Here is a 25,160-nt window from a genome sequence, read left to right as displayed (position 1 = left end):
TGGAATATTTGTGAGTCCAGGGAAAAAGACACTTAGAAGGCAGTGTCGCCCTCTCCTGCTGTCTAAAATCGGTCTCAGGAAAATCCAATGGACAGTGTTAGCACTTCTGACGCTTTGTCTTTCCCGACCATCTGTGTGTCATAGAACTAACAAACCCACATTCTCAAGCTGTGTTTTCTAACTTTGTCTGACTCTAAGTACTTCAAGCTGCAGTTTAGGTCCATTTGCTTGTTCCATGCTCTTTTTTTTTTTTTTTTAATGTTTATTTATTTTTGAGAGAGAGAGAGAGCGCGCGTGAGAGCAGGGGAGGGGCGGGGGGGGGCGGTGAGCAGAGGATTAAAGCAGGCTCCACGCTGACAGCAGAGAGCCCGATGCAGCCTCGAACTCATGGAACCATGAGATCGTGACCCGAGCCGAAGTTGGACGCTTGACTGAGCCACCCAGGAGCCCCAGTTTTTCCATTCTTCAGTGGTGATTCCCAAATGACATAAAAGTACACGGAAGAAAACGGAGGCATTCTGAGAATTGATGTTTGGTGACGATCACCATCATTTAGAAGGAATCACTCCCTTGTAGTTTCACTATTTCTGACTAGTATACAGAAATTGCACACTCAAAGTTCTGCTGGGCCAGGTGGTTCAAGTGAGGTTAGTGGAGAAAAGCAGAGTGTGGCCCGCATAAAACGGGCAATCACTATTCCAATTCGCCTGTCACTTTATGAAAAGAACACTGTGGCTTTTCAAAGTTATTTTCAAGACAACCCAGATCTGAATTTTTACGTGAACACTCCTGATTGCTAAATGTAGACACGAATTCCAAATTTCTTAACTGTTACGCAGGCCTGCAGGCCCGACATGGCAGCTAATGTTTGGCGTGTCTGCGCCCCTGGAAAATGACCTTTTGAAAGCAATGTCGCATGCTCCCGTGTGAAGTTGGACAAGTGACCTCATCTGTAGGATGGGTGGGAAGGCTTTCCCAGCAGTGGGCACTGGGGTCCTTTTCAAGGTGAGCATTCATCGGATTCTGAGTAATAGTCACCCTCCCACGTTCATTATCAGTTCTCAGACAAGGGTGTGGCTTCTGACGTAACCACTGCATTAAGAATGGAGTGTACCTTATTCTACCAAGACCCAGTGTGGTAGCCTTCTGTATTGGATTATACAACGCTGACGGTTTTAAATTTAATATAAAAAGGCAACTTTGCACTTTGAATTATAAAGTCAATTAAGACTCACTGTAGAGAAAATAGTAAATACACATAATCAAAGGGAACGCTCCTTAAAGCATTCATATAACACGTACCCAGATACAGAGCTTTTGAATCTCTTTCTACAAGTGCATCTTCTTCAGAAAAATGACATCATACCAAATGCACTTTTTTGTAGCCTGCTTTTTTACTGCATATATTTAAGAATACTGATTCTTTTAAAAAGAGATGATGAGATGAATTTCAATTCCCTTTCTCCGACCTAAGCACAAATATGCCCAACTTGTCAAGAGCATAGTGTTGAGGATCAAAATAAAACAAAACAAAATGCAAAGCAATTCTCCCCCCCAAGTAACAGCTTTCCTCAAGCCACTCATTGATTTTATATGATAGATTTTTTTTTCAAAATTGTTAACAAATCTAGGATCATTACCCCATAATAATAAAGCTTTAGAAATCTGAAATGAAAAGAGATGAAAACACATTCATTATATCAGAAGTGATATGATATAGCTATAAGAACACGATGCCAGAAAATATCGAGTTGTTAGTCTGAAAAATAAATCTGAAACGATGGGGGAAGAAAGGCAGGGAGCTCACTGCCAGCCAATGCGGAAAATTCTATAGTGCTCATGTGACTGGAACAAGAAAAAATAAATTAAGCTCCTATAAATCTATAATAAATGTATTGATGCATTATGTATTGCTATAATGCAGTATATGTTAATAATATAATAAGTCAAATGCCAAGTAGTGTTTTGAACTCTCTTCTTTACTGAGTCTCTTCCTAATTTAAATTAATATAAAATTAATTGTAATACTTTTTATTAATTTAGGATCCAGCAGTGTTACACATTTCTGTTCATGTTTTTCTAGAAGATGCTAATTAGTGACATACATGATCAGCAGACTAATTGATAGCTGAGAAATAAGAAATCAACGTTCTGGAAGGTTATAGCTTTGTTGAGTTACTCTGTCCATTCCGGGGCCTTTTCTTGGCCAAAAACTCTATGTCACAAAAACACATACCCGGGAACGGATGAGTTACAAAGCAAATGTGAAGAATACATATACAGTACAGCAAGATGGTGAAATGTTTTTCTCTCTCTGTCAGCAGCTCCAAATAGTAATGCAGACGTTATTTCCAAGCTAGTTCTCTTCTTAGATTCATTTTAAATAAAATTTAAACGTTGCTTTAAAAGCAAAACCTCGTGGAAAAACATCTATCAGTGGATAGAGTATTTTCAACAGAGTCTCAGTCATGTGCACCAATACAGGGTTCCATTACTATAATACAAAAGACCCACAGGAAAAAAAAAAAAATTAAAGATGCTGTGTCACTTGTCTTATACTTCTATTCAGAAATTATTAGGCCCATCTGAAGTTGATACAGCTACCCATATTTTCATTTGCTTCCTGTGTACAAGTCACTGATAAATCTCTTTCCTGCTAAGCATCCTGTTGCCCATTTCTGAGATTCAATAAATCACATTTATGAAATCATCTTGTGTTACAGATGCTCCCTTTTCCCAACCCGCATATTCTTATAAAATTTAACAAGAAAATTTTAAAACATCTCGTCAACATTGTTTTTACAGAGCAACTGTTAGTTATAAACAAACTTTTAGGTCTCAAGGAGATTTAAGAGACTTCAAAGAGTTGGTCTAAACCCCCTAAATCCAGGTTGCTCTCATGTGTTTTCTAAAGCATGGTATGTTAAGTTTAATGCTTAAGATTTTTGTAAGTGTTTTGTTATGCCCTGGAAAAAAATTTAAACGGATCTCATCTAAGAAACAGACATTGCTGGAATTTCAATTTTTGTTAGTTCCTTTCTTTTCAAAAGATGAAAAAAAAAAGTAACAGTGCCTACGTTCACTGTTTTCATATAAACGTTTTCAAACTTACTTAAAGAAATAACACATCTCATCAGCCCAAGGCAATGAACATGAACATATTCTGATGCATGTTCAAAAAATAATGCCCCACAATCTAGTTTTGCAGATGGCCTTCTTGGTTACTTTCCTTATCGGGAAAGAGGTTGATCTGTTTTCTTTTAGTATATCCTATGGGTCAGTGACAAGAAAAAACAAATAAAGACCATCTTGATAATTATTAGAAGTTTTTGCAAATATTAGCTACAAGAATCATGCTAACCTGAAATACCCAGTCACTATTCAGTGGTACTTAGATTTTTTTAATTCTGACTTGAATAATTTATAAAAGTATACATAATGGGGAATATTTATTTTAAGCTAGAAATCATGGCGCATGTTTCTTCCCTTAAGCTTTAGGTGATAACGCAGATCAGGTTTACCCTGGACGGTCTGGATTATTTGGGAAAAAAAGAAATCATAACTTTCGAGGGCAGCATTTTTTATTTCACAAGAAAGATTCAGTTAGACCAAATAAATAATTCCTCAGCGTTTCACTGTTGTTTGCACTAATAAGAAAGAACCCTAAGCGACAATAATTTAGTGTTTCTTGTTTTAGTTTATATTTCAAAATTTTTACAACCAAAAGGAACAAAGACAGTTCTTTAAAGGTTCATTTCCTCTAAAATAAAACAACGTGTATTTCTTACCACTGACTGGATACATTCCACTCAGCTTTGAAACTGGAAAATAAAAGAAGCAAATGTTTGTTCTGTTTGTTATAATGCCAACCCTATCCGTGCAAAGTAACAGAAGATTTAAGACGCATTCATTTGCATCCCTGTTCTGCCCAGTGAGAGGTGAATCTTCCCATTGTATGTACAATATACAGGAAGCGATAAGTGCTCAAACACTGAACAATCAATGTTAACAAAGATAACCTTATTATGAAATTTATTGAGAATTGAATCGTGCCTGTAATTATTCTTTTCTTTGTACTTTCTACATTCAAAATTTTTCCCAAAATGAGTGAAATGGACCTAATAAAAAAAAAAAGAAGAAAATTTGAATCATGGTTTCTAAAGTCCCAAGGACTTGTGGCTGCTGAAATACCATCAATTTCTGGCCCAGCTCTGCAACATACAGAGACATTAATGAAAACAAAAAGTCTGAGATCTCCCTCTCTTCAGAGGAAAAAAATTTTAATTGGCACTTAGTTGCTATTTTATAATAATTGCTGCTAAAAGAACGCTGTATTTATAGTGAAACCTGAATTTATTCCGTCTCCCATTACGAAATTAACCTTTTAATAATTTTCTCTTTTTATTTAATACAATTCTTAAACAAGAACCCTTTTGAGCACTTGCATACCAAGTATCGTTAGTTACTAGAGAGTAGCAAGTTTAACGTCTTTTATATGCCCTTCCCCGTTTTGTGTGTGTGTGTGTGTGTGTGTGTGTGTGTGTGTGTGTGTGTGTTGTGTCTCTCACACACACACACACACACACACACACACACACACACACCCCAAGCAGAGTCATGCAATCTTTGACACTTACTGGACAGTCAGGGTGTTAGGCGATGACACTTTACCTACGATACTTCAACTCATACAGTTACATGTGGGATACTTTTTACAGTTTTAAACACTCAGAGCCCAGGTTCCTACGGTGGGAAGATTAGTATTTACCCCTGTTGTTTTGCATTTTCTCTGTATTTTCTTCAAAATCCAGCCTCCATCCATCAATAGAGAGTCTCCAAATGACTTAAAAAAGCACTTTGAAATTCCCAGTGGGAAATACATGTCTATTTTCCACTCATTACCTATTCTCCAGAACATGAGCCTTGACAACCTATACAGCAAAGTAGCCCAAGATGTTTAATTGTCTGGATTTTAATAGTAACTAGCATTCTTATAGTGCGAGAAGACAAGAGAAGGTGGTAAGTACCCTTGGAGTGAAATGCAAATCACATAACTAGATTGCCAAACACCATGCTAAATTTTTCCTTACCTCTTATATAGACCTAACAGATGTCTTGACTGTACAATGCATTTATTGTATCACTTACTCTCTCCTTTATTCACTACTTAAGAAAATTTTCAGGGGCCCCTGGGTGGCTCAGTCCGTAAAGCATCTGACTTCAGCTCAGGTCATGATCTTGCGGTCCATGAGTTCCAGCCACGCGTCAGGCTCTGTGCTGACAGCTCTGAGCCAGGAGCCTGCTTCGGATTCTGTGTCTCCCTCTCTCTCTGCCCCTCCTCCACTTGCGCTAGGTTTCTCTCTCTCTCAAAAATGAATAAACATTAAAAAAATGTTTTTAAGAAAAATTTCAGAAAATCATTCCGCAGTGAAGAACCCTATGCCTAGGACACATCAAATAGTTTAAACAATTCTCCATTGCACTGAAGCACCTTCCTACAGTATTTAGCACCCAAATATTTTTTGTTCTGGTCAGGAGCACGGATGAAATGCAACTCTCCAAACTTCAGGGGAATGTTTGCTTGGCCGGATCTCTTTTGAAATGCTAGAGCAGGGGCGCCTGGGTGGCTCAGTCGGTTAAGCGGTTAAGCGTCAGACTTCGGCTCAGGTCACGATCTCACAGTTCGTGAGTTCGAGCCCCGCGTCGGGCTCTGTGCTGACGGCTCAGAGCCTGGAGCCTGCTTCACATTCTGTGTCTCCCTCTCTCTCTGCCCCTTCCCTGCTCATGCTGTGTCTCTCTCTGTCTCAAAAATAAATAAACATTAAAAAATAAATAACAATTTTAAAAAATGAAATGCTAGAGCAGGAAAAGGGAGTCAAAAGGTCTGGCGGATGAGATGTCAACTGAACGGAGTGTCTTCATCTGAACTCCATACCTCAGAGGTTCATGCTGCCGTGTCTAAAACCACATTCTCAGATCACTAACGCTCACCCAATTCCCAAGCCACTTCTTGCCTCTACAAATTTTTCAAAAGGGTCGTCAAGGTCAAGGATAGAGCTGATGCGTGAATTTAAAACATAGATCCATTTCCTCAAAATGACACAGAAGTTTGGAAAGCCCCCAAGTCCTGTTGAATCTCACTGCACTAACTCTCAACTTCACACAGGTCAGGAAAGTCGGCATTTTTTTTTTTTTTTTCAAATAAAATGTAATCCTGGACCGGGGCTGCTGAGGCGACTATAAAAGAGTCAGTGGCATTTTTAGGGGGCTCGTGATTCTAACTCTACTGCCATAGCTGAGCCTGAATAACTGGTATCTATCTCTTTAAAATTTCCTCTTGCAAATTGAAGGAGCTCTACTTCATTTCCTTTGAAACACGTACCTTGAGATTTTTACAAAGGTGTTGCTGATACTGCCAAAGTGGCCTTTCTTTTCTGGAATTTTCTACAACTATTAACTATGTGGTAACAGCCACCAGGTCTGTCATCCACTCTGTACAATGTAAACCTTAATCAGTCGGAACGAAGCTCAGTTGTATGGTTTCTCAACAGAATCGACTGCATTTCAAAGATAGTAAATCGTTGTCTGTGTGCTACGGAGGATGTTCCACGCCACCTGTGAGCTCCAAAGTCTCAGGTATTTTAGGAGGTGCTAGGCGAATCTGCATAATAAATCTGGTAATAACTACTATCTTAAAGTTAAGAGACTTTAATATTTATGTCTGGGAGTCCTATTTAAGTACGTTAGACAGGTTCAATCTCTCACAAACGATGCCACAATTCAAAAAGGCCCAGTCTTGAGCAATAGTTTATCTATTTTCCTAGAAAGAAGGTAAATCCTTAGCTGCATTAAAAAAAAAAAAAAAAAAGGAATAGAAGAAACTCGCCAACGTCAAAATATCAGCACTATGCTGACAGGCAATCAGTTAATATGTGTGGAGCAAATGTATGACCCGTTTTTGCAGAGAACATTTACAAGTGCTAACAGCTGTCCATTCTGCCTCATATCATGCCGTCTGTTCTCCTGGGCGTTCTACTTCGCAAGCAATACATGTCGTAGAATACAGTTGGAGCCAGGCTCATCACACCTGCATGACAGAACACCACAAGTGTTCTCCCTGTGCCTTAAAAAATGCAAATGAGCCTGACGTTACAGAAATCAAATGCCTAGTGAGGGAACCAAACACAACAAGGCTAAAGAAGTTCTGCGGACCACACGGAAGAGAACACTTTGTAGCACGTAAAATGAATATCCCGGGGAATGTAGGAATTACAACAGCAAGCAAGCTGCCAAGATATTAGGGCTAGCAGAATCGACAAAAGAAGAAAAAAAACAGCATCCAAATGGCACCACGTGGAAAGTCCATAGGCAAATACAGCTGGTTCCCAATACTGCACTTGAAAATAGGTGACATTGGCTAACTGTATGAATTTGCTTATCTGCAAACAGAACACCCCGTTGTTTTCCAGGACCCTTTCTTCTAATTGGCTCAAATGAACAGACAAATTAAAGAAATCTTTACTCCTATAGTGCTTCTTAGAGATGAACTGTATGCACATATCAGGGGACATAGTTCACAGCGTGGCAAATGGGGAGAAAAGCTTGGGTTAGAATTTTATTTTCTTCAAGGTGAAGAGCAAATTTTCATAGTATCACAAGGACATACATGGCCAGCAGGGCTTGGCCCTATCTATACAAGCAAAGCAGAGTAGAGCATAAAATACTTGTATCCAAGTGTCCATAACAGTATTATTTATAATAATCAAAAAAAGGCGGGGTGCCCTGGGTAGCTCGGTGGGTTAAGTGTCTGACTTCAGCTCAGGTCATGATTTCACAGTCTGTGAGTTCGAGCCCTGCATTGGGCTCTGTGCTGACAACTCAGAGCCTGGAACCTGCTTCGGATTCCGTGCCTCCCTCTGTCTCTACCCCTCCCCTGCTTGCTCTCTCTCTCTCTCTCTCTCTCTCTCTCTCAAAGATAAATAAACATTAAAAAAATAAAAATTAAAAAAAGGGAAACAACCCAAAAGTGCATCAGTTATAAATTGATAAACAAATTCTGTGCATCCATAAAATGGCATATTATTCAGCTACAAATAGGAATGAATTGCTGGTACATACTACAACATGGGTTTCAAAGACGTCATCTAAATAAAAGAAGCCAGTCACAAAAGATCACATAGTATATGATTCTATTTATGTGAAATGTCCCAAATAGGCAAATCTATAAAGACAAAGCATGTTCATGCTTGTCTAGAGCTGGTGTGGGAAGGAGAGATGGTGGGGGGGGAGGGGGGAGCATGGGGATGTGTCTCTGTAGTAGGGGGAGGGGATGAAAATATTTTAAGTTAGATTGTAGTAATATTGGCACAATCCTGTGAATATACTATAGTACCTTAAATTGTATATTCTAAATGGGTTAATTATTTATCTTTTATTTATTTGAGAGGAGGGAGGGCACAGAGAGAGAGAGAGAGAGAGAGAGAGAGAGAGAATCCCAAGCAGGCTCCATTCTCAGCTAGGAGCCTGACTCAGGGCTGTATCCCATGACACTGGGATCATGACCCGAGCCGAAATTAAGAGTCTGGCACTCAACTGACTGAGCCACCAAGGTGCCCCTAGATGACTGAATTGTATGGTATGCGAATTATATCTCAATAAAGCTGTTTTTCAGAAAGCAGAAACGAGGTTTGAAGAATTATCTGGACTTAGATTTATCTGGAAGCACAATTATTTACTTACTTTTGCACACAAATTAAGTTCACTAGAAAATTGCTTGTCAGTGCTACTTTTTTTGATAATGTAATTCCTATATTTCAAACTATTTTTAAGGCCTTTTTAAATCTCTTCTTTGAGAAGAATCTTAGAAAGTTACAAAGCACAACATAATTTTAAGAAGTTCCATCAGGGGCACCTGGGTGGCTCAGTAGGTCAAGTGTCTGACTTCGGCTCAGGTCATAATCTAAGGTTCATGGGTTCGAGCCCCACATTGGGCTCTGTGCTGACAGCTCAGAGCCTGGAGCCCGCTTCGGATTCTGTGTCTCCTTCTCTCTCTGCCCCTCCCCTGGCTCACACTCAGTCTCTCTCTCCCTCTCAAAAATAAATAAACATTAGGGGTGCCTGGGTGGCTCAGTTGATTGGGCGTCCGTCTTTGCCTCAGGTCATGATCTCATGGTTTGTGGGTTCGAGCCCCACGTCAGGCTCTGTGCTGACAGCTCAGAGCCCGGAGCCTGCTTTGGATTCTGTGTCTCCTTCTCTCTCTGCCCCTCCCCTTCTCATGCTTTGTCTCTCTCTGTCTCTCAAAAATAAATAAATGTTAAAAAATAAAAAATTAAAAAATAAATAAGCATTAAAAAAAAGAAAAAAGAAGTTCCATCAAAGGCGGAAAATCAAAACTGATACAGTCATCACAACTGGCATTATTGTTTTTATCTTAATCTTTTATTCTGCATTACTTTGTTGTTGCCATTTTTGTTCTAATACTACAATAATTTGATTTGCCCAAAAAAGCTTTGTTTTCATGCTTGTCAGCATTAACCTGAAGCTAATCATTTTCCTTGGGCGTTGTCAAAAAATGACTTATTTTCAGGTTGATAATACCAAAAACAACACTGTTATGCTCTGTCACCCAGCAAAATACTCTGGCGTGAGAACAGAAAACTCGATTGGTTAACTGAGTTTGCACACTTTAATTGTGAAATAAATCCCGTAATGGGCAATGGAGAAATTTAATTTGGGAATCCTGAGAAACTCCCTCCTGCCCCAGTCCCTCCCTCCTGCTCTCTGAAAGGTTCATGAAACAGCAATTAGAACGTAGACATTCAGCTTCAATTTGTAGAGTATTTCATATGTTGTCCTTGGTATTCTCCTTAAAATCATCCTAGCTTTACTAGAACCTAGAAGATGCTGTTTTAAGTTACAATTTTCATATGCAGATATTTTCTGCCATTTCTTTTTTTAAAAATTTTTTTTTCAACGTTTATTTATTTTTGGGACAGAGAGAGACAGAGCATGAACGGGGGAGGGGCAGAGAGAGAGGGAGACACAGAATCGGAAACAGGCTCCAGGCTCTGAGCCATCAGCCCAGAGCCCGACGCGGGGCTCGAACTCACGGACCGCGAGATCGTGACCTGGCTGAAGTCGGACGCTTAACCGACTGCGCCACCCAGGCGCCCCATTTTCTGCCATTTCTTTTTGGCAGAGGAACAAACTGGAAAACCTTATAAACAAGAAATAGCTCAAGTAACAAAAATTATGTCACCCTTGGCTCCACTAAGAGCTCCAAATCTGAAAAATGGTAATTTTTACCCACAGGAAGATCTTACTAACTCCTAGCATATATCTGTACCTGATCTTTAACCACCATTTAAACTTCATCTCTGACCTACAAAGCAGGCAAGCTCTCCAGAAGTGATTTACAAAATGCGGAAACTCTATGCTCAACTTGTTCCACAAGTCCTTGACTGTGAAAGTGATACCATAGTAGAAAAACATGAAGCATCATGGATCTTGACTGAAAATTCGCACCTCCTGTCAGCTGAGCTCATCTCAAGATGTCCTAGGTGACAGGAAATTTGGAGTAAAGACCTTTGCATAGACTTCCCCCTCTTGGATCAGCCAAACTCAGTTCTGTGAGCATTTGAAGCTCTGGTCAGCAGCACAAAGGCAGGGCCACGCAGAAAACTCCAGAGCGATCTATGCCTTCTCTTGGAAAGACAATTTTCAGGTGACTTTTCAAATACAAGAACCTGAAAGTATCTACTATCTCTCCAACAAACTTCTATGTTTAGAAATTTAAATACAGCGTATACTTTCTTTTCAGTATTTTGTAATGCTTAAGAGTTTTACACACTAATCGTAAGCATGCCAGAAAATTTGTAAAGAGTAACATTCAAAGAGGATGGGATACATAAAATTGCATAAGAAAATTCTTCAACAGTCAAAAATATTTTATTATTGGACCACCTGGTTTTGCTATTGTGAAAAGAAATAGTGTAATAATGTTTATTTGTGCGAATAAAGCCCACTCAACCTTCTTGCAAATGCTTAGGAAAAGAAGTTCATCTCCCCTTATATTTATCATTTGTCTCAATATCCTGGCCATCTACATTCATATCATATGGATTCTTTATGAGGGATTCATCTTACTTATGAAATGTACATGATATCTGCAAATAAGTCCATCACAAAATTGTTACCTGCTAAACCTTTCTAGTTTATTTAGTCCGCCCAAACAAAACTTTGCTGCTTTCCTGAGGTTTTGCTGTTGTTTGTTTGTGTTTGTTTTTTACTTGAATAGCTGCTTTGGAAGCAAACAGAACAATCCGGTTTTACTTTAGATACTTTGAGGTTTGCTTGAAGACCTGCTAGGTCCTTTCACAAAAGCTACCTGTCGACCGACCAATCTTGGCCTCTGGTTAATTGTCTCACAGAGGCCTGTGCACGGAGCAGAGAAGGACAGAAGCGCGGAAGCAACGTGTAAAATAGCAATCATCGCGTCTATTAAAGTGGTTCCAAATCGTCCAGCTCAGCACTCAGGATTCACAATAATTCCCGGCGTTAGCGCTCGCTAAGCGACAAGTTGATGGGGCAGAAGCTGGGAGGAAAATGACCCTGGAAGCGGAGTGTTGGTTTTACACCCGCTGGGTATCTGTTACAAGTGAATTTCCTCTGGCGCCAGCAGGTATTTTGAGCAGGCATCCAGAGGGGTCCCAGAGGGGAAGGATGGAAATGGGGGAGATGGAACTCTACGTTTGGGGATCAAAGCTTTAAAGGTCCCAGAGGAAATCGGTAGGATCCGATGGATTGCCCCAAAGTCTTCAAGAGGGACGCGGAAGGTATTTCGAATTTCTGCCGCTTACAGCTGCAGGGCGAGGGGGTGGGGAGGTAGGGAGTAAACAAAATCCCAGAGGGGAGATGTTCCCACCAAGGCAAGGAGGTAAAAATTCCAGACAAACCCACAAAAAAGATGAGAGGCTTTTCCCTCGCTTTTTGCCCTAGGGACCCCCGACGACGACTCCAGCGGGCGGACCATGCCAGCGTTCTGGGGCTGGGCTTCGACCGCTCGCAGTGGCCGGAGTCGCAGGCTGAGGTTGCGGGATCCGGCCTGGGCGAGGCCGTGCGCCCAGAGGCCGGGCACAGCCCTCCCCGGAGGTCTGGGAGGCTCAACCATTAAAGCCCGGCTGCCCGCTGACGCGCTCAGTAAAAGTGACTGCGATTTATTTGCATTAGTCACTATAAAGGTCTAGGGAGACAGCTATTTATCCGATGCGGGACCTTGACAAATTGACTGGGCAGTGCAACAGAGGACAGTCCCCCTGACCCCGGGCCGTGCTGGGGCGGAAAGCAGGACCCTCCCACCTGCTCCCGACCCGAAGGGTGCGCGCGGCCGCGGAGAGGCGCGGCTCCACCTGCAGACGCGCTGCGGGCCCCTTGGCAGCCCAGGTGCCCTCTCCGGGCTCCCAGGTTCCGGCTGCCGCCTCCAGGCCAGTCGAGGGGCGGGGGTGGGGGTGGGGGGTAGATTTCCACTCACTCTCCAGCCGCACCTTCCCCCCCAGGTTCGGAGAAGGTCACCAAATCTGAGATCTGGTGAGGTTGCCCTGCAGGTGACCCAGTCCCGAGCCCACACTGGAGGGTCCATCCTGGTAAAAATCGTTTGGTCTGGCAGCATCCGGGTCATATATCAGTGAGGTCGTTTAGAAGTCTTTAGGGTTTCTTTCTTTCTTTTCTTTCTTTCTTTTTCTTTCTTTCTTTCTTTCAGAGCACTGACAAATGATTTGAACCTGAAATTCAATTCCGCTTAATATGGAATAGGACCATGTAATTGTAGTTCTTAACTGAAGATAACTTCGATCCTGGCGTCACCAATTCCACCCACAACTCTTGCTTTTACAGCTACACCTAACGATAAAAGAACAAGCCACGGTCCAATACGACTTCCTACATTTCTGAACTTAATGTATTTCTTAGAATTTACTTCTGTCGTTAATACGTAAAGTTCTACATTAAAGTCCTTGAAAAAACAAAGACGTCTGTGCTAAATATCGACCAACAAAGATAGATAAATTTCTAACGTGAAATTCAATTAAAAGGAAGCGTTTCTCAACAGCATATGCTTTTAAGGTGATTTTGTTGTTGTTGCATCAGCTTTAAGGACAATGCTACATTATCAGGTAGTGCAAAGATCGAAGGCTAAACACCTAAAATACGGAAACGGGGACTATTGGTTACAAGTAAACCTAATCACTTTGCTTTCAGGATCTGAAATAACACTTCTTGGACAATCTCTTTAAAAAAAAAATCTGCATCAAGCAGTGATGTTAATTTCCTTCATTGTATGCCTTTATGTTGGTTAAAGACCTAAGACTGGGAGAATAATTTGAATAAATTCTTTCTTATTCAGTAAAAGAAATCGGATCCCTTCAGTTAAAAAGATGAAAGTTCAGTGCATCCAGAAGATGAGGGTTTTAGCCCTTTTGATGGAGACTATTTGAACCTGAAAATTTTGCGTAGCTATCTATCTTGCGAAAAGTCAGGGCGAGATAAAGTGTAATCTGGCTCTGATTTCTGCTGGAAAGAAAACATTGAAATGACTGCTCATTTATCACTACTCTACCCTCCCCCTCTTCCACCTTGGTTTAACTGACAATGTAACACCGAGCTGTTTAGGTCTTCTCTAGACTGTTGGAAATGAAACCAATTCCTGTGAAAGAGAGTTCTAAGTTATCAGGTTTATTAGGTAAAGAAATCCTAAGGAGAAAGTATAGGAAGCAAATAGATAAAACTTTACCACCAGCAAGAATACCGGAGAACCGGCTAAAGTCTGTGATGACTCATCAGGTTTTTCTTCTTTCCCCAGGGCTTGGTGAATTTGCATATGTAGTTTCCCTGACTAATTGCAGCTACTTAGGAGTTCATCAGTTAAGATACTATTTGTGACACTATTCCTAAACTGATTGCAAGAATACCTACTCTACTCTGAGAACTATGGAAATTAAAATGATCGGATCATTTTTTTCTAATCCAGATAGTTATTTTAGCCAAAGAAACTCAACAGTCCTTTCTTTTAATGAATGCCTAAACTCACACAAAAAAATTCAGTAGCCATGTGTAATAAAATCTAATCTCAATAGTAATCATTTATATAATATTAGAACAATAATGAGATACCTTTTCCAATGGTCTAATTAGCTAATATTTCTTAACATAGTAATACCCAATTTTAACAAGAATCCGGTGAGAAAGCTGCTTCTAAATACTGCTTGAGAATGCACAGATTAGAACTATCTAAAAATGTCCAAAATTATTATTTAAAAAACTTTAAAATGCATATGCCCTTTTACCTAGCAATTCTATTTCTGAGAATTTATTCACCAGAATAAATTAGGGATGGGCACAAAGATTTTGCTTAAGGAATATTCACAAAAACAAAAAACTGGAAACAAATATATATGACATGAAAAATGAGTTTGCCATTCAATTATGTCGCAGAAGAACATTTAATGATATCCAAAGATATTTATAATGTGCAAGATGTCAAAAGGGATTATTATAAAATCTAATTCCATTTTTCTAAAAAATGTATTCATAGAAAAGATTTAGGAAGATATAAATATGAAGGCGGTTTATCAGAGGATAGTGGTATCTGACTTTTTGTTTACAAGTTTTATATGATGGAAAGTCAGTATTTTATGTCTTCCATCCATGTTGATATGTAAGTTGTTGGCTTGCAAAATTCTTAATAGATTAACGACATGAGCCCTCGGTCCATCATATATTTCCAAATATTTTTTTCTATTTGAAATCTATCTTTTCATTTTGTTTATATTTAAAATATGTATATAAGCACATTTATCAATCTTTCCTTTTATAGCTTTCAGGTTTTATGTTTGCTTGGAAAGACCCCTTCCCCCCCCACACACACACATATGAATACACACTAAAGTTAAATAGTTTTAAAAATTCTTCACTTTTCTTCTAGTAGTTTTATAGCTTTAATTTTTTCACTTTTAAGTCTTTAGACAATTTTAGAATGGATTTGGGTTCAAACAGTGAAATAAGGATACAGCTCATTTGTATTAAGAAATATATTTTTCTATTGATCTGAATACCATTCTTTTCAGAATTTAAATTTTCAGTTATATTTGGATTTCTGGGCACTTTATATCATTCCAGTAATGTGTATGTTTACTTAGGTGTCAATGCACAATTATTTAAATTAACATAAATTTATGATATTTTAATATAGGACATCGTTGCTCCTTTATTACTTTATTACTAATCTTTTTTGGCAATATAAGATCTAGCTTATCTAATTTTGAAAACTCTTCTGTGTACTTGTGTTGATGTTACCTTAAATTGTTAATTAAATAGGGAAAGTCGATGTCTTCAAAATAGCAAGTATTCACACTGAAAACAATGTATGTTTTTACAGTGGATTTTTTTCCCACTTCTTAAAAATGTTTCTCGGGGAGTTTTATACTGCTCAGGAGGAATTATATTCTCCTGGTTAGGAGTATAGGCTCTCAAGTTTTCAGATCTTGAGTAACACAAACACTCTGTGCCTCCATTTTCTCACACGTAAAACACAAATAGTAATAGTACTTGCCTCAGAGAGTTGAAATAAGAATTAAATGAGAAGCTCCCTTCAGAGCGCTGAAAACAGCATCTGGCAATCATAAATGCTCAACAGAGAATTCCTATCACTAAGTATTAAACAAAGCTTTTTAAATTTTTTCCTAAGTACTTATTTTTTTCATTTTTTTAAATCTTTGTTTATTTTTGAGAGAGAGAGAGAGAAAGAGAATGAGTGGGGGAGGGGCAGAGAGAGAGGGAGACAGAATCTGAAGCAGACTCCAGGCTCTGAGTTGTCAGCACAGAGCCTGATGCGGGGCTTGAACCCATGAACTATGAGATCTTGACCTGAGCTGAGGTCTGAGGTCTAACTGACTGAGCCACCCAGGCACCCCTATTTTTTTCCTAAGTATTTAATCCTTTGTTGTTGTTATTGTACAAGGAACCTTTCATCCTTTTTATTTCCGAGTTGGTGGTTACGTGTAGTAAGAAGATTGTTATTTTAGTACGTCAATTTACAAACTTCCGTCTTTATTAGTTCCTATATTTTTGCTATAGCTTTTCAAGTGGTTCTCTTCAAATATCCAGGTATATAATTTTATCATCTGAAAACAATTATAAATGGTCCTTCTCCTATGCAGTTTAACTAACTCATTTCTTTCTGTTGTTTAATTGTCCTGGCTAAGACTTCTAGAACCATAATAAATAATAATAGAAATAATAGAAGGGTTTTTGCCCTTGACTTCAATGAGAATGTGTCTAGTGTTTCGCCATATGTTTTTGTCACATTATAGATATTTCTATTTAATTATATAATAATAAGGTTTTTTAAATGAGTGGTTGTTAAATTTTTTCAAATACCTTTAGCATGTACCGATACGCCTATGTGGTTTTTTCTGTGATCTACTAACAAAATGAATATATTATAAAATATGAATGAATATATAATAGATTTCCTAATATTAAACATCATTGTATTCATACGTAGAAAAGTGTATGAGTACACTTATATATATCATATTTGTCTGTTCATATCCTGCTTAGTTCTTTTTATTCATATTTTGGCTGGGTGTTAGCAAAGATTTGCATAAAAATGGACTTAAGTTTTCGGATATAGTGAATGGCTATTACACGTTCAGGTACACCATAATTTTTAAAATTTGATATCAATATTAAATTTGATTCATAAAAATCATTTTGAAACTTTCTTTTCTCTCTATCCTCTGAAACTGTTCAGGTAACAATGGAGCTATGTGTTCCTTAGAGATTATAGAATTCCATGATAAAAAAAAAAAAAAACAAACCATCTAGCCTTGTTCCCTTTGTGGTAGGGAGTGTGTTGGCAAGTCTTGACAATTTTCCAAGTTCTTCTAAGAACTTTTAGATTTTTGTTTCTTCTGGTTTGAGTTTTACTCTATTTTTTACAAAGTCATCAGTGTTTTTTCTACAGGTGAGCACAGTGATCTGTTTAAATTATTTTGATTCTCTGGTTATTTGTGGCCATTTTCCCTTTCTCACTTAAAACCTACCTCAACATGGAAGAAAAATACTTACATTTATATTGTTTCGCTCTCATTTATGGGTCTAATGGCAGTTTAGGAAAAAAAAAAAAAAAAAGAACCAAATGCAAAAGAACCTAATGCAAACAGCCATGAGTTGCTGAATTCTTTTTATGTGCTGTGCTCTGCAAAGCAGATTTCACTTGTGTTATCCCTTTTAATCCTCACAACAGACTCTTCCTTCGACTTTCCAGATGGAGAAATTGAAGCCCAGAGGAATCAAGTAAGTTTTCCAGTAACAAGGAGCAGAGAGGCATGTCTCCAATATTGGCAGTCTGACTCCAAAGCTCATCCCGTTAAGCCTTCTACCACAGCACCTTCCCAGCTACCACATTAGCCCTGCCAAGGGAACTTACGACACACCATTACTAATATCACGGTGCAGAAAATTCTCTAGAAAGACCATTTTTGTCTCCATCGGAGGTCACAGTAAGTTCTCATAATAGCAAGCCACGAGAAAGGGCATGAAAGATGCTACTACTTCTGTGCATACTTGAAACACCACATCAGTCTAGGTACAACTCTCGGATCTACCCCCCACCAAACACTAGTATTGGCCTTTATTATAAAAGCAATGAGGGGGCACCTGGGTGGCCCAGTTGGTTGCACGTGCAACGTCCGCGCTCAGATCATGATCTCGCTGCTGAAACCGCAGAGCCTGTTTTGGATCCTCTGTCCCTCCCTCCCTCTGCCCCTCCCCCTCTTGCACTCTCTCAAAAATAAATAACTTTGTTTACAAATAAATAAAAACAGAAGCAATGACTGGCTCCTGGGTGACTCAGTCACCGAGCCTCCAACTCTCGATTTTGGCTCAGGTCGTGATCCCGGGGTCCTGGAATAGAGTCCCGCATGGGCTGAGCATGGAGTTCTCTCTCTCTCTCCCTCTCCCCCTCTCCCCAGTTCTCCTTCTAAAATAAATAAAAGGAAAAAAAGAAATTTAAGGCACCGAAAAGGCAAGGGTTTTAAACAAAGAAATGAATTGATCAGATCTGTGTTTTCAAAGATCGCTCTGGCTGCGTCATGAAAATAGATACAGGGAGGCAAGAAAGGGCGTGAGCAAACCGCTTGGAACAAATCCAGTTATGGTTATCAAGGTGAGTGGTGGTGTTAGCTTGAACCCTGATGTTGACTGGAAGGTGGAGGAAGTGGATGGATCCCACTGATTTTTAGGAGATAAAGCTGATAGCACGTGATGCTGGATTCTTCCACATGGAAGGTAAGAGGGAAAGAGGTGTCAAGAATCAGCCCTGGGTTCCTGGCTTCTGCAGTTGCTGCCGGTTCCAAGGAGAAGGAGGCTTGCTTGCTCTGAGTCCATGGCTTGGAAACAAAGGTGCCCCGAGAACAGGAGTCTCTCAATTTTGAGACTCGCGAAAGTATGAACATAAGAAGTAATACACAGATCTACGCGATCAGTATAGGTATATATACATGTTGCAAAGACACCAAATTCTGTCCCTAAAATAGTTTGAGCAACTATGAACAGGTGAGTCCTCAAGAACCCATCTCAGAGAAAACACCATTTCCTCCAACAAGGAAAGCCATTCAGAAGTGTCTGCACCGAGAAATAGTTTTGTTAGACATGGGTCATTAGGCAGCAGTGTGAGGCAGGAGAGAAATATCAGTCAGAAAAAGATGGCTTCCATCAGCTTCTCCCTGCGTCTTGATTGAACTTAGCCAGATAATCACTGTATTAGTTTTATATCTGTAAAAAGAGGCCATAATAGCTACCTAGAAACATTCCTAGAGGGATTAAATGTGATGACATAGGTCAAGAGCTCAACCTACCTGGTATAAAGATTTTCCTGGGAGGGGCGCCTGGGTGGCGCAGTCGGTTAAGCGTCCGATTTCAGCCAGGTCACGATCTCGCGGTCCGTGAGTTCGAGCCCCGCGTCGGGCTCTGGGCTGACGGCTCAGAGCCCGGAGCCTGTTTCCGATTCTGTGTCTCCCTCTCTCTCTGCCCCTCCCCCGTTCATGCTCTGTCTCTCTCTGTCCCAAAAATAAATAAATGTTGAAAAAAAAATTAAAAAAAAAAAAAAGATTTCCCTGGGAATCGGAGATTTTCCAAATGACCACATTTGCTTTCAATAAACAAGTAACCCCTGAAAGCCAGTTCTTCACACCTTGGTGCGAATTATTTACTGTCTTTTAAATAAAAATAATATTTTTGGAGGCTAATGTTGATGAAATGAGTTTGTAATCATAATTTCTTCATATCCAATACAAAAAAGTTATAACAAAGGAGTATATAAACCTGTATATATATAATGTATATGATTTCTATGAAATTACCAAATACATTGAAGAAATGTAAAATATAATTTTGTCACAGTGAAATTTGGCATTTAAAAAGGCACAGGACACAGATTTTTTCAAATGTATTCATTCATTTGCTTCTGACTTCTTTGAATGTTATATGGCAAAAAGGCGGTCTTATATCTGTAAAACAAAGCTTAGCAGTTTCCTCAAAAGTATAACAATGATACAGATTTAATTATATATATATGTAACTAATTATAATTATAATACAAATCTTAAGAACGGCTGAAGTATTTTAGTCATCTTGAATTGTTGTTTTAGTCATTGTTTGTTAAAATACATAAATTAATACCACGGGCTTTATAATTATTTTGTCATATAGAGATTTTCACGGTAAGTGGGGTTTGTTCAAACAAGTAGGATTGAGACTGATCCCGTACAATTCACTAAAAGTTCACATCTCACACACTATAATGGTTAATTTCTTTAGAAACTTTACATTAGGTCAAGAACACATCTAAATAATCAGAGAAATAATATGTTTTACCTGGAAGGAATGGAAGAGAAAGAACCTTAACCTGGAGCATTCAAGAAACACAAAACAGATGTGGTACCTGGCTGGCTTAGTCTGTTAGGTGGCCAACTCTTGATTTCAGCTCAGGTCCATGATCTTGCTGTGCGGTTCAAGGGTTCAAGCCCCACATTGGCCTCTATGCTAACAGTGCAGAGTCTGCTTGGGATTGTCTCTCTCTCCCTCTCTCTCAGACTCTCCTCTCTCTGTCTCTCTCTCAAAAATAAATAAACACTAAAAAAAGAAACACACAGTAGAGTATGTAAAGTAAGAGTTAATACTTATTGAGCACTTAGGTTGTGCTATTGTGTGTGTGTGTGTGTGTGTGTGTGTTGATACCACGTTCTCTTCATAACAGTCCTATAAAGCTAAAAGAGATGAATCGCCCAAGCTCATAGAGCCAGAGAGAAGCAGAAGTGGAACGACCTGTCCTTCTGGCTCCAAACTTGACTGTGCTTGTCTGCCCCTCACAGGTACCCATTTCTCTCCAGGATTCAGTTCACTGAAAGAAAAGAAGGGCCACGAGAAACTAAAGATCCTTTTTGCTTAAAACCCATGTTGCCGTCAAACAAACTCATTTTTTTATTTGAAGCACACATGTTTAAAAAAACTTTTTTTAATGTTTATTTATTTTTGAGAGACAGAGAGCTAGAGCGTGAGCACGGGAGGGGCAGAGAGAGAGAGAGAGGGAGACACAGAATCCGAAACAGGCTCCAGGCTCCGAGCTGTCAGCACAGAGCCCGTCGTGGGGCTCGAACTCACAAACCACGAGATCATGACCTGAGCCGAAGCCGGATGCTCAACCGATTGAGCCACCCAGGCTCCCCCTGAAGCACACATTTAAATCTATAAAATAGTTTGTCAGAGAAATGTCTGAATTCAAAACACGTGTGAGGAGTGCCCAGCTGACTCAGTAGAGCACATGACTCTTGATCGTGTCATGAGTTCAAGCCCCACATTGGGCATAGAGCTTAGTAAAAAAATAATAATAATAAAATAGTGCTGGGGCATCTGGGTGGCTCAGTTGGCTAAGTGTCCAACTTCAGCTCAGGTCATGATCTCACAGTCTGTGAGTTCAAGTCCCGCATCAGGCTCTGTGCTGACAGCTCAGACCCTGGAGACTGCTTTGGATTCTGTGTGTCCCTCTGTCTCTGCCCTTCCCCCACTCACATTCTGTCTCTCTCTGTCTCTCAAAAATAAATAAACATTAAAAAAAACTGTACTCACTTCAGCAGCACATACATTAAAATTGGCACGGCACAGAGAAGATTAGCATGGCCCCAGTGCAAATATGACACGCAAATTCGTGAAGCTTTTTATATTGAAAGAAATAAAATAAAATGTGTGCAAAACCTGTGTGACATGAAAGGAGAAAAAAAAGGCCATCTACCTTGGCACCTGCCGATTTGCAATTTGCAAGCGCGGTCCACTGTCCCAAACCCTGTGCTGTGGCTAACTAAGCATCTAGAATTCCAACCCGATGAGTCAGAGGGAGATGAAAATGCACAAGAGGCAGGTAGTGATAAAGTCGACGGTCCATTGTCTGTTACTTGACACGTGGAAATAAACATTTGCCAAATGGAAAAAGGAACCTGCGGATGGACAGCAGGCATGCGTCGTTGTACACATTTATAGCATTAGTTTTTATATTTAAGGAGAGTCCTGCTTGGACAGGAACAATCCCTGTTGTTTGTACTTTGCATATTAGTTTCCTGAGTTTATTAATTACATTCTTTTATTAAGACAAACATTATTATACAACCAATGAAAGCCAATGATGTAACAAAAAAATTTTCAAGCATTTCAGTAATGATTTCAAATTAACTTAATCAAAATTCTCACATTGAATTGAAATCCCAAATAATACATTGGATATATTTAAATGCTTCAAACAGTTCACACAAATGGTCACAATAATTATTACAACTTCCTACTTAAATGGGTTAAAAAGTACTCATACCTTGAATTTAAGTTTGTTTCTTCATTATCTCTATCTTTATTCTTGTTTTCTTTTTTTCTTTTAATGTTTTATTTATTTTTGAGAGAGAGAGAGAGAGTACAAGCAGGGGAGGGGCAGAGAGAGAGGGAGACAGAATCTACGAAGCAGGCTCCAGGCTCTGAGCTGTCAGCACAGAGCCCGACATGGGGCTTGAACCTGTGAACCACAAGATCATGACCTGAGCTGAAGTCAGATGTTTAACCGACTGAGCCACCCAGGCGCCCCTCTCCTCGTTTTCAAGATAATTTTCCAGGTTCTAGACAGACAATATTCAAACTTTTTGACAACTAATGTCATTCGTAAATCAAAACTGGATGCCTGTAGTACTCGAGCAAGCTCCTAAACTCCCCCTTCTTCCTACCCCTCCTGTTACCCCAGGCATAAACCGCTCAGTAGCTAAATCAGGAGAGATCAGCAGAAGAACAAAGGAGGCTTGAGGAGGTACATCACAAAGTTGGAACATTTACCCACCTGAATGGAAGTATGTCAATTTTAACCTTTGGTGTAATCACTGCTGTTCTTAACAGATGAGTATCAGCCCTTCTTACATTATTACAAAACTCAGAGAAGAAAGACTATGTTGTTAGACAAACTAAGCTGAATCTGTATTATTGACCAGCTGTATGGAGCACAGTGCCTGTTCCTACCATTTAAGATGATTTGAACCCTAACCAAAGATGATCTAATTGGGTGCCTTTTGATGGTTGGATTCTGATCCCCATAATTTCTTAAAATTCTTTCTTTTTTAATGTTTATTCATTTTTGAGAGAAAGAGAGACAGAGTAAAAGCAGGAGAAGGACAGAGAGAGGGAGACACAGAATCTGAAGCAGGCTCCAGGCTCTGAGCTGTCAGCACAGAGCCTGATGCGGGGCTCGAACCGCGAGATCATGACCTGAGCCAAATTAGGATGCTTAACCGACTGAGCCACCCAGGCATCCCAATCACCATAAGTTTTTAAAGAATACAAGTCTTTGACAGATAATTTGTGATGCCTCACAACACTGGCTATTTTCTCACTTTGATGCTTGTTTTTAAGAGTTATTTTTATGGTTTTGCCTTATCATCATTATAAAACCAAATTTATTTTCATTCTTCTGCATGACTTAGGCCCGGGCTGGTTTAATCTGGCTGGGAGCCTCTGGAAATTTTGCTTCATTGTAACGCCATTTCTTCCTTCTCATCAGTAACCAATCATAATCAATGTTGACAGAGAAATTAGTTTAAGGGAGAATGTAAAGAATCTAGTTACGGACGTGCAGCCTGTGAGACATATTCGTATGGAAATGACCAGGGGCATATGAAAATTCATAGCTAGTCCTTTAAGAATTAAATGGAGCACAAGACCTAATTGGAGAACTATATGTATGGAAATGCTAATTAAAGACTTGAAAATGGATATGATCATTAAATGTACAGGAAGAAATGAGAGAAGCAGCCACAGAACCTTAGGGAGAGCCCACATTTAGGTGATTTGTGTAAGAAGACACAACGAAAATAAAAGAGGTGATCTGGGGCGCCTGGGTGGCGCAGTCGGTTAAGCGTCCGACTTCAGCCAGGTCACGATCTCGCGGTCCGTGAGTTCGAGCCCCGCGTCGGGCTCTGGGCTGATGGCTCAGAGCCTGGAGCCTGTTTCCGATTCTGTGTCTCCCTCTCTCTGCCCCTCCCCCGTTCATGCTGTGTCTCTGTCCCAAAAAAAAATAAATAAACGTTGAAAAAAAAAAAAAAAGAGGTGATCAAAGATATCGTGAAGACAATATAGAGGGTGTAAGTCACACAGTATCCAAGCCAAGAGAAAAATTTAAATATATATATATATATATAGAGAGAGAGAGAGAGAGAATGATGTGGTGTTGTTTGAAATAACACCAACAAAAGGTCAATAGGGTAAATGCCCATCAATCAGCAATGATTAAATTATGGTTCATTAATACTATAGAGAGCATTACACAACCATTGGAATGAAGTAGATCTATCCATGCTTGTCATCATGGAAAGATTTCTAATTCACACAGTTAAATTTACAAGTAAATTCCAGAGATAGATGGATTGAGAGATACTGTATATATATATATCTATCTATAGAGAAAGAGAGAGAAAGAGAATATATACATATATACATATATGTATATATATTAGGGGCGCCTGGGTGGCTCAGTCAGTTGAGCATCCGATGTCAGCTCAGGTCATGATCTCGCAGTCTGTAAGTTCGAGCCCCGCATCAGGCTCCGTGCTCAAAGCCTGGAGCCTGCTTCAGATTCTGTGTCTCCCTCTCTCTCTCTGCCCCTCCCCCGCTCATGCTCTGTCTCTCTCTGTCAAAAGTAAATAAACATCAAAAAAATTATATATATATATTTGTTATCCCAAATATGTAAGAAGAAAATAAGCGTAACATAATGTATATTCATATATTCATAATATATATTCATGCACATATCTATACACATGCATACCTCGGAGATATTGAAGGTTTGGTTCCAGACTGCTGCAATGAAGTGCGTGTTACAATAAAGTGAGTCAAATTTATTTTTTGGTTTCCCAGTGCATATAAAAGGGATATTTACACTAAAATATAGTCTATTAAGTGCGTAATAGCATAAGGTCTAAAGAAACAATTAAAACATCTTATTAAAATTATTCAAAATTAAGGGGTGACTGGGTGGCTCAGTCAGTGGAGCGTCCGACTTCGGCTCAGGTCGTGATCTCACGGTTTGTGAGTTCGAGCCCCGTGTCGGGCTCTGTGCTGACGGCTCAGAGCCTGGAGCCTGCTTCGGATTCTGCGTCTCCCTCTCTCTCTCTGCCCCTCCCCTGCTTGCGCTCTGTCTCTCTCTCTCTCAAAAAAAAATAAACATTAAAAAAAAATAATACATAAATAAATAAAATTATTTAAAATTAAATATTTAACTTCATTAAAATATTTCATTGCTGAAAAATGCTGACCATCATTTGAGCTTTCAGCAGGTCAGTCTTTCTGCTGGTGGAGGGTCTTGCCTCGATGTTGATGGCTGCTGACTGATCAGGGTGGTGGTTGCTGAAGGCTGAGGTGGCCGTGGCAGTTTGTTACGAGACAACAGTGAAGTTTGCTGTATTGATTGACTCTTCCTTTCATGAACATTTTCTCTGTAGCATGCGATGCTGTTTGATTTTACCCACAGTAGAACTTCTTTCAAAATTGGAGTCAATCCTCTCAAGGCCGACCTTTGCTGT

The 25,160-nt window shown here is 39.6% G+C and overlaps 1 non-coding gene across 1 annotated transcript; it reads left to right on the top strand.

Annotated features, from left to right (window-relative positions):
* The first annotated feature begins 21,175 nt into the window (after nt 1–21,175).
* On the top strand, nt 21,176–21,282 carry LOC124529467 (U6 spliceosomal RNA). Its single transcript, XR_006966363.1, has one exon. It is a non-coding gene; the product is annotated as a U6 spliceosomal RNA (small nuclear RNA).
* Nucleotides 21,283–25,160: the final 3,878 nt, after the last annotated feature.

The sequence above is a fragment of the Lynx rufus genome, unplaced genomic scaffold (assembly GCF_022079265.1).
Source record: "Lynx rufus isolate CCGP_SWC_20201006 ecotype Redwood Valley unplaced genomic scaffold, mLynRuf1.p SCAF_6, whole genome shotgun sequence".
Classification (NCBI taxonomy): domain Eukaryota; kingdom Metazoa; phylum Chordata; class Mammalia; order Carnivora; family Felidae; genus Lynx; species Lynx rufus.
The sequence above is the reverse complement of the archived record's forward strand: the minus strand, read 5'-3'. Positions and strand labels throughout refer to the sequence as shown.